The sequence below is a fragment of the Oratosquilla oratoria genome, chromosome 8, assembly GCF_046742065.1.
Source record: "Oratosquilla oratoria isolate Oo_2021 chromosome 8, ASM4674206v1, whole genome shotgun sequence".
Taxonomy (NCBI): domain Eukaryota; kingdom Metazoa; phylum Arthropoda; class Malacostraca; order Stomatopoda; family Squillidae; genus Oratosquilla; species Oratosquilla oratoria.
The window spans coordinates 78,514,536-78,524,535 of NC_134784.1; the positions used below are offsets into that span (position 1 = coordinate 78,514,536).

General features: G+C 40.2%; 1 protein-coding gene across 5 annotated transcripts in view; it reads right to left on the reverse strand.

Moving 5' to 3' along the window:
• Positions 1-10,000, reverse strand: part of LOC143027847 (teneurin-m-like) — a 1,035,709-nt gene that overhangs the window by 138,175 nt on the left and 887,534 nt on the right. The window lies entirely within an intron of this gene.

A 10,000-nucleotide genomic window follows, 5' to 3' on the forward strand; every position in this document is an offset into this window, starting at 1 on the left:
ACACACACACACACACACACACACACACACACACACACACACACACACACACACACACACACACACACACACACACACACACACACACACACACACACACACACACACACACACACACACTCACTCTCTCTCTCTCTCTCTCTCTCTCGGTGGCGCGGTTGGTAGAGTCCCCGACTGTCACTACGGCGGTCCGGGTTCGAATCCTGCCCAGGGCTGAAATAATTTCAGTATCGCTGCGCTTCGAGAGTCGTTACTCCAACTCTCGTGGGAGGGGAGTTCAGGGTGTGTGTGTACGTGTAAGGTCACAGCATTACCCATAGATCGGTCATACGAGCTCTGAGCTCTCTTTCGGGTGGGAAATGGCTGTCGATCACAGGTCCAGCACGTGATCCAGAGACCAAGGTGAATACACACACACCTCTTCACTGTCAGGAATGATTCAGTTAGCCCACACGGTTTCATTCAGTTCGAGGAAACATCATTCCGATGAAGCAAATTAAAGCAATGTTTTTTCTACCCTTGCTTGTCAACAAATCCTATGCATTCAGCACAGCAGTCTTTTTTTGTACTAGTTTCGAAAAAAATACTTTGAAATTCAACATTTTCAGCTGACCTTTCCCACATATATTTGTCAAAATATTCTGCTCGAAATTTTAGTCCCAGTTTCCTTGTATTTTTTGGTATGTGTTGGTATGATTCGTACCGTATATACAGTATATTGTGTATATTTTGGGGTAAGTGGCTTTCTATTCTTCCGTCCAATGTGGTCCTGCAATATGTACGTCTGAGAGAACCATCTCAATACCACTCATCTTCAAATGCCTCCAACTTTCTTGCTTTAGTAAGAACATGCAGCCCCGAGGGGATAGCGCTCGGTCTTGCAAACTGAGCACGTGATCTATTTATCTCTCTCTCTTTATCTCGTTATCTCTCTCCCTCGCCCCACCTCTCTCTCTTTCTACCTCTCTATTTCCTCCATTTGTGGCCACAATAAGAGCTGCGACCGGCGACTGCTCTCCCCCCCAGTACTTTTAGCCAGCAACACTGAAACAAACAATTCCACACCAATTTACTATAATAAAGTAGTAGCCTCTGTCTGTCTGTTTGTTTGTTCACGAACTCTTCCTAGGGTTTTGGAGATAGACCCCCATAACCATATATATTCTGATACCCTATCACTCCAGGTACTTGGATAACTATATTTCATTAAAAAAAAAAAAAATGGCTAGGGTTAAGGGTTAAAGGAGTATGGTGTGGTAACACGCCACTACTGTAGTTTTCCCTTAACATGCATAGCATTTTTGTGAAAAAAATTACTATGATTAAACAAACCATTGTATGTGTTCATAAATATTATCTATATTTGTGAAATTAATGTTGACACAAACTATGATAACCTTTGTAAGGAGAAAGCATGTGAAAGTAAAATGATTGTATACTTTTACCAAATGTTAAACTATTGGTTAATTCTATTCTATTTGCTGGCGGTAATATATTCGAATTAAAAGATAATTAAAGGTTGGTTCAATTCTTCTCTTACGGCCGAGTATATTTTATTGCCAAAGGGCGTCTCCCTCCTCAAATTATTTTTTTTCTTACTTTCTTAACATTTTATTTGTATTACCTTTTCCATTGAGTTATATTGATACGTGTAACTTTTCTCTACAAATTCTATCAAAATTAAAATGATCATCATTTGCCCGCAGCAACGCGCGGGTAATTTGGTTAATACAATATATATTAGTATATGAGTTGTTTTTAGTCCTACTTTTTCCATTAATTTTTTAAAATCTTCCTCGAGGTAATACAATAAAAGCTATTTTCTACCATACCATACAATCCAACCTTCCAGCAATTTTATAATAACTAGAGTTCCATATGAAATTTGAATTCACACTGTTACTGTGGATGTGCTATGTCCTGGTGCATTACTTCTGACCCAGGGCAATGGGCAGGATACAGGGATAACCCGTCATTCATAAGGAGCTAAGATGAGAAGTAGGGGAAGAGTAGTGGATGGGAGTGGATTGGATCGAAATGAAGTGAATGGGAGTGGATATGTCTTTTGACGGGGCTCTCTCCCTGGTAAGGAGGAAAAGGCCCTTGGTATATATATATATATATACATATATATATATATATATATATATATATATATATATGTATATATATTTAACAACCACAATACACTTTAATTCTAAGCCATCAAGGCCGACATGCAGAAATTGAAATGTGGTACTGCCAAGTACTCGAACCCAGCATCCTCATGACAAATGCGGTAGTGACTTACCAACAAGGCTATATATATATAGATATAGATATATATATATATATTATATATATATATACATATATATATATACTTAGTAACTTCAGTTTAACAAAATATATTTCATTAAAAAATCTTCTGGAGTCTACCTGCTAGTAATTTCAGTCCAATGTGAGATAAAAACTTCCGCGTACAATTTTCAAGTTTTGTCTCCTACCAACTTCAGTCTAATAAAATTATTTCTATGGAAACCTTTTGAATCAGTCTACCAGGAAATCTAATCCTGATTTTTTTCTCAATGAAATTGTTCAAATTCAGTCTACTAGCAAGACCAGTCCAATATGAGCTGTTCTTTCATGACAATTAAAAATTCAGCCTGCTAGCAATTTCAATCTATTAATAATAATTTTCCCACGACAATGCCTGTTATCAACTTTGGCCTCATTTCTCCCTTTTTTTATTATTATTTTATTTTTACTTTTATTTATTTATTTTTTATTTACTTATTCATTTATTTATTCGAAATCAGTCTACTACTGTACCAATTTCCCTCGGTAGTCTATTGAACTCAGCTTATTACCAACTTTAGTCTAATATGACCTATTTTTTTTTTTTTTCCAGGGAGGAAATTTTTTTTCCGGCGAATGAATGTTTTTTTCCTACTTCGCCTGCCGGCAATAAAGGTTATTTCCCCACAGAAATCTCCTTACTTGTGATCCTTCATGCATTATCATGGCTTGATTTGCGCGGCTCCCTGATCGGATCTGAATTGATTCCCAAGGCCAGTGGCGCAATCTGATTACAATTATGTTCATTCAAAAAGCAGAAATCGAAGTGATCGTATTAGGGTTTCATGCTGTGCGGTCACGTGACATGGGACCTGTTTTCGCGTCGTATGCAATTCGCGTCATGTGAAATTCATACATGGGACCTGTTTTCGCGTCGTATGCAATTCGCGTCATGTGAAATTCATACATGGGACCTGTTTTCGCGTCGTATGCAATTCGCGTCATGTGAAATTCATGACAAAGTTTAAGGCACATAAAGCTCGCATCTAGTGAAATTCATGTCACATGAAGTTCGCGATGCACAAAATTCGCGGCACACAAATTTCGCGGCACACGATGTTCGCGGCACGCAAGGTTCGCGGCACACAAATTTCGCGTGACATGGAATTCATGCCATTCATAGTTCTTGGCACTTAAAATTCGTGTGACATAAAATTTGTAAGACAAAATTTGCGTCCCATAAAATTCGCGTCACATTGAATACGTGATGTAGTTGTTCTTACAAATTCACCCTAGTTACAGTCAAAATAAAAGGCGATTGTGAATGGAATAGCTTGACGGTAGCTAGAGCAAAAATAATGAAATAAAACAAATAAAGAAGATAAAATGAGTAAAAAAATGGAATAGCTTGACGGTAGCTAGAGCAAAAATAATGAAATAAAACAAATAAAGAAGATAAAATGAGTAAAAAAAAAAAAAAAAAGAATAAAACAAACGTGCCATAAGGTACGGACGTTCTTATTTTTTCTTTTGTTGATCTATCTATCTATCTATCTATCCGTCTATCTATCTATCCATCTATCTACCTATCTATATATATACATATATTACCGAAAAGCAGAGTATCATTATTCACAGTTGCATTCCTGTAGGGACTTTGGAGCTCATTACAGCTCTCCAAGCACACAACCAAAAGTAAAGTTTCAACATATAAACAACATGTGGGCAACTTTAATCGACTGGTATCGAAAAACTCTTTTGGGTCAAGCGGGGTTAACCGGCGACATCATGTTTAGAACCCCACTGCTCTACCAGCCGAGCTACTGCACCTTACAAGTTTTAATACTATGTAGTTCCAGAGGATTTCATTCAATTGAGGGCACGAAACCCCTCTGGGAGGGACTACACCTAGCATCTGTGACCAGCTTGTTAGGGTTTCACGGGTCAGTACTTGTTACCAGCACGGACAATCTCACGAAACGTCCGTTAGTAGCTCGGACTATCTTACATGATACATCTTAGTAGGCTAGTCTCACGTAATACCCCTGAGAAGTTTGGTATATCTCACGGAACGGCCGTTAACAACGTAGTTTATCTCACGCCATACCCGTTAGCATCTCGGTCTATCTCACGAAAGAACCACTTAGTAGCTCGACCTATCTCACTTAACTCTGTAGTTTTATGTATTAAGTGAGCCTATTTCAAGCGTCTCAGAGATTTCACCCATCCAACCCCGGTGCCTTACCAACTTTCATCACATTCAGTCTTCTTTGTATGTCGTCTTTCCCTGTATAACCTTACCATTCTCTTCTCCCGTCATACTCATTTCAAAAGTACCACCCAATCCAAAATCTCTCCCTATCCTGATCTAAATTCAACAAATCCATGAAATATTCCACTTGTCTTCCCTTTATCGCCTTCACTTTCATTAACATTATCTGCACCTTTTACCTTCTCTTCCCTATTTGAACCATTAACCTCACTATTTCACCTTGCTTCCAAAACATTAAAACATAAGAGCATTAGAATGAAGAAGACTGCAAGAGACCATAAAGTCTACACTAGGCAGTTTCATGTCCCTTACCACCTATCCATAAGTTTATCTAATAATTTCTTAAAGTAACCGATTCTTTCAGCATTCACTATATGGTTACTAAGTCTATTTCATTCGTTAATGGTTAACCACTGCTAGTAAGCCAGTTCTTGTCTACTTCATTCTTAAACATATTTCTATTTAAAACTCTCCTTTAAGCCTCATTTACACGAGGCAAGTTGAAAGGCAAGTTAAGCATGCAAGGTACTTGCTACAATTTACTTGCCGTGTATAAGAATCTACTTGACAAAAAAAAAAAAAAAAAAAAATGGACCGGTTACCCAATTTTCTTCAAGCAGATGTTTACACACTGCAAGTAACTTGTAGTAAGTAACTTTCACGCTTGACTTGCCTCTCAACTTGCCCCGTGTAAATGAGACTTTAATCTCCTACCCCACTTTACATCTACTCTCCTCCTTGCCTTCCTCGCCTTGTGTTTTGCTTCATCTTCCTGCTTTCTACATCTCTTATATGTTTCCCAAGTTCTACTTTGCAACCAATGAACTATATATCAGTATACGAGTATATTCAGTTCTCATGTATCTGAAACTATACGCTTATGATTTTATCTTATATAAATTAGTATAGGGTACATTGAACTAAATATAACTTATATGTTTCCCCTACTTTGCAACCAGTCATATATATATATATATATATATATATATATATATATATATATATATATATATATATATACATATATTCTCTTATGTATCCTAACCTATATATTTCTAATTTCGTCTTGAAAATGCCTATTGCATACAGAAAATGTTATCGGAATGCACAACGGAAATAAATGTTCTAACCGTTAGTTTTCCTCCTGATCTGAAAAAGGCAAAACGAAAATTGGGAAAGACGAGCAATAAGCTTCCAAATTCTGATTATAGGATAATCTTCAATCAAAATTGTCTTAAGAGAAAATATCTTGCCCATGTACACACACACATACATACATACATATATACCTACCTACATAATGCATATATATATATATATATATATATATATATATATATGTATATATATATATATATATATATATATACATATATATTTACATATATATATGTATATATATATGTATGTATACATACACACACACACACACACACACACACACACACACACACACATATATATATATATATATATACATATATATTCCTGGAGTCTTAAGAGTTACCACCTAATTATCTATTAACGTTAGAGACGAAAATCTCTGCCAAGTTTCTCTGAACGGTGAATAACGCCCGTGGCCAACCAAGCAGCCAGCTGCCTCGTTCCCACTGCCCTCTGGGGGAGGAAGGAGGAAGGCGGGAAGGGAAGAAGGGGGAACGGATACAAAGAGGAAGGAAGGAAGGAAGGAAGGAAGGCGAGAAAGTTGGGAGCGAATGCGCGAGTGAACAAGCAGGAGAGACGGAGGGAGGAGAGGAAGTATGTGTGAGTGCGTGCGTGCATTCGTGTGTATGTGTGTGTGTTTGTGTCCGTGCGTACGGTTGTGTGTGTGCGTGTGTGTATGCACGTATGCACGCGTGATCCGTGGTCGGGTCTAATCCTCGATGCCCAGAGGTCAGCGTCAGTGGACTGCATGTAGTCTGTACTTGGCCTGAACGTGGACTGAACGTACACTATTACGGAACGTACTGAACGTTTCTGCCGTTCGCTTGGGGCACTACACGCTCTGTCACACACGATGAACGGGGAAACGTCACCTGCAAACATGTCCTACCCCCTCCCTTCCTCTGGGAAAAAACAACAAATAGATAAAATTCCGATTTTCTTGATAAAAGCATTTAGACACGGGTTGTCTGGTAAAAAAAAAAAAAAAAAAAAAAAAAAAAAAAAAAAAAATCCATCATCACAGTTAAAGGTTTAGGCGGCGGCTAAGCGACTCCTTGCCTAAAATCCTCCTGTCCCTTTTGAAGTACGTTTTTTTTTATGGTTCTCGAAGTCAGACTTTTCCTAACTTATTTTCGAGTTTAAACTTTTTCAAAAGAGGAATATTAACCTTCCCTTCCTACGGTTGGCGCTTTTACATTTATCGTGGTTGTCGCCAGATTATTTCATTCACACACTTGGAGTTGGCGACCAGTTTCAAGCGCTTCTCGTCTTCAGACACTTGATCTTGATTTGACACATTTTCTCTTTTTTCTTTCTTATCAGGAACAAAATTCTATGGACCCTTTGTCTTGCCTGACTGCCCTTGTAATCAATATATATATATATATATATATATATATATATATATATATATATATATATATATATATATATATATATATTCGACAAGAGAATGATTTGTTACACACACACACACACACACACACACACACACACACACACACACACACACACACACACACACACACACACACACACACACACACACACGATTGCGCAGCGGTTAGAGTTCCCGGCTGACACTGGCGATACGGGTTTGAATCCCGCCCAGGGCTGAAATAATTCTAGCATTACTGCGCTGCGAGTCGTTACTTCAACTCTCGTGGGCAGGGAGTTGAGGGTGTGTGTGCGTGTAAGGTCACAGCATTACCCACAGATCGGTCATATATGAGCTCTGAGCTTTCCTCCGGGAGGGAAATAGCTGTCGATCACGAGTCCAACAAGTGATCCAAGACCATGGTGAATCACGCACACACACACACACACATACACACACACACACACACACACACACACACACACACACACACACACACACACACACACACACACATATATATATATATATATATATATATATATATATATATATATATATATAACTTTTATTTAGTTATATAAAAGTTATGATAAATGTGGGTAAAAGTAAGGTGATGAGATGTACAAGGGGTGAAACTGGCAGTAGACTGGAAGTGAACATTAAGGGAGAGCGACTGGAGGAAGTGGATAGTTTTAGATACTTGGGTGCAAGTGTAGCAGGAAAAGGTGGAGTGAAGGTGGAGGTAGAATGTAGATTGAGAGAAGCGAGTAAATGCCTTGGTAGATTGAAGAGTGTAATGAGGAATAGACATTTAGGAATGGATGCGAAGAGGAGGCTGTATGAAGGAGTGATTGTGCCAGCAGCACTGTATGGGGCAGAAACGTGGAACATAAGAAAAGAAGAGAGAAGGAGCTTGAATGTGTTTGAGATGAGGTGTCTGAGAAGTATGGTGGGGGTTACTAGGCTGGATAGAGTGAGAAATGAGGAGGTGAGGAGGAGAACAGGGGTGAAAAAGGAGCTGGGAGATAGGGTTGATGAAAGAATATTAGGATGGTTTGGACACATGGAAAGAATGAGTGAAGAAAAACTAGTAAAAGAGGTATGGAAGGCAGATGTGGAGGGAGTGAACATGAGGGGACGTCCTAGGATGAGGTGGATGGATGGGGTGAAGGGGGCTTTGGGGAAGAGGGGAATGTCTGTTGAGGAAGGAAGGGAGAGGGCGGAAGACAGAGGTGAGTGGAGATTGGTTGTATATGGATGATGTTGTGATTGCATGAGGAGGAATGGGCGGGGGGTGGGGGGTGAGGTAGTATGTGTGAGCAAATTTTGACGCAGCCCGAAGGGATTTCTCCCCGTCCTCTCCTTATATGCAAGGGGGGACGGAGAGGGGGAGTCGCCGATTAAATGAAGCGGCCTTGCTGTGGATGTGCTGTGTCTTGCGAGACTGCTTCTGACCCAGGGCGGTGGGCAAGGTGCAGGGTTGACCCGTCATCCAGGAGGTGCTCAGATGAGAGGGAGGGTGGGAGGGGTGTGGAGTGTATTTAGGGATGAAATGGGTGGGGGTGTTTTTATGCCTTTCCCTTTTTGGCTACCTCCCTTGAAAGGGGGAAAAAACCTTGGTATATGTATGTATGTATGTATGTATGTATGTATGTATGTATGTATGTATGTATATATATATACATATATATATGTATATATATATACATATATATATATATATATATACATATATATATATATATATATACATATATATATATATATATATACACACGTATTATGAAAAATATACCTATTTGTAATGATGTTCTTCAGACACTCAAATCCTGCTGTCACAGTGCCTCGAACCCGTAATCTCAAGATAAGAAGTCTCTTCTGGTTCCATCTTGCCACGCAAAAGATTAAAAGGATTGGAACCTGATATGAACTATAGGCCTAGGCATCAGTGCCGACCGCAACTGCGGAGTAAGAGAAGGAGGATGAGGAAATGGAAGAGGAAGCGTAGAAGGTGAATGAAGCGGAAGAGGAAGATGAGGAGGAGGAGGAAGAGGAGGAGGAGGAAGAGGAGGAGGAAAACGAGGAGGAAGCGGAGATGAAGGTGAAGGAAGAGGAAAAGGAATAGGAGGACAAGGGGAAGAGGAAAGTTCGGAGGATGAGGATGAGATGAAACAGAAGGCGGAGAATGAAGAGATGGACAAGGAGGAGGAGGAGGAAGAGGGGAGGAAGAGGCAGAGGAGGATCAGGAAGAGGAGGGGGAGAAGGGGAGGAGGAGGAGGTGGAAGAGGAGGAGGAAGAGGAGGAGGTGGAAGAGGAGGAGGAGGAGGTGGAAGAGGAGGAGGAGGAGGTGGAGGAGGAGGAGGTAGAGGAGGAGGAGGAGGTGGAAGAGGAGGAGGTGGAAGAGGAGGAGGAAGAGGAGGAGGAGGTGGAAGAGGAGGAGGAGGAGGTGGAAGAGGAGGAGGAGGAGGTGGAAGAGGAGGAGGAGGAGCAGTTGGGACCTCCCGGAGGCCGCAAGTTGGGTCTGTGTGTGAGTTTCCAGTTAAACGTCTTAGTTACAAGCGCGACGCCTCGAGGGCTGCGTAGTTAAGCGCGGCATAATGAACTAATAAGTCTCGGTGGTGAAGTTTGGACACTGAGTTAGGCTCCTGTTGTCCTGATGTTGATAGGGAGGAGGTATTGTGTCTGCCGTGCGAGGCAGCGTGTGGCATTAAATGCACTATCTGACACTGTTTGCTAACGTTTAAGGCACAACCAGTTAGTTTATGTTGTTCTGTTTAGTATCGGCGGCAAACGGTTTAAATCGCTTTGTTGTAACTAACACCCGAGGGGATTAAAATTCTTTTCCAGTAACCCATCTGTAACTATGCTGTGCTTTAGACAGCATAAGGTTAGACGATTTTATTCAT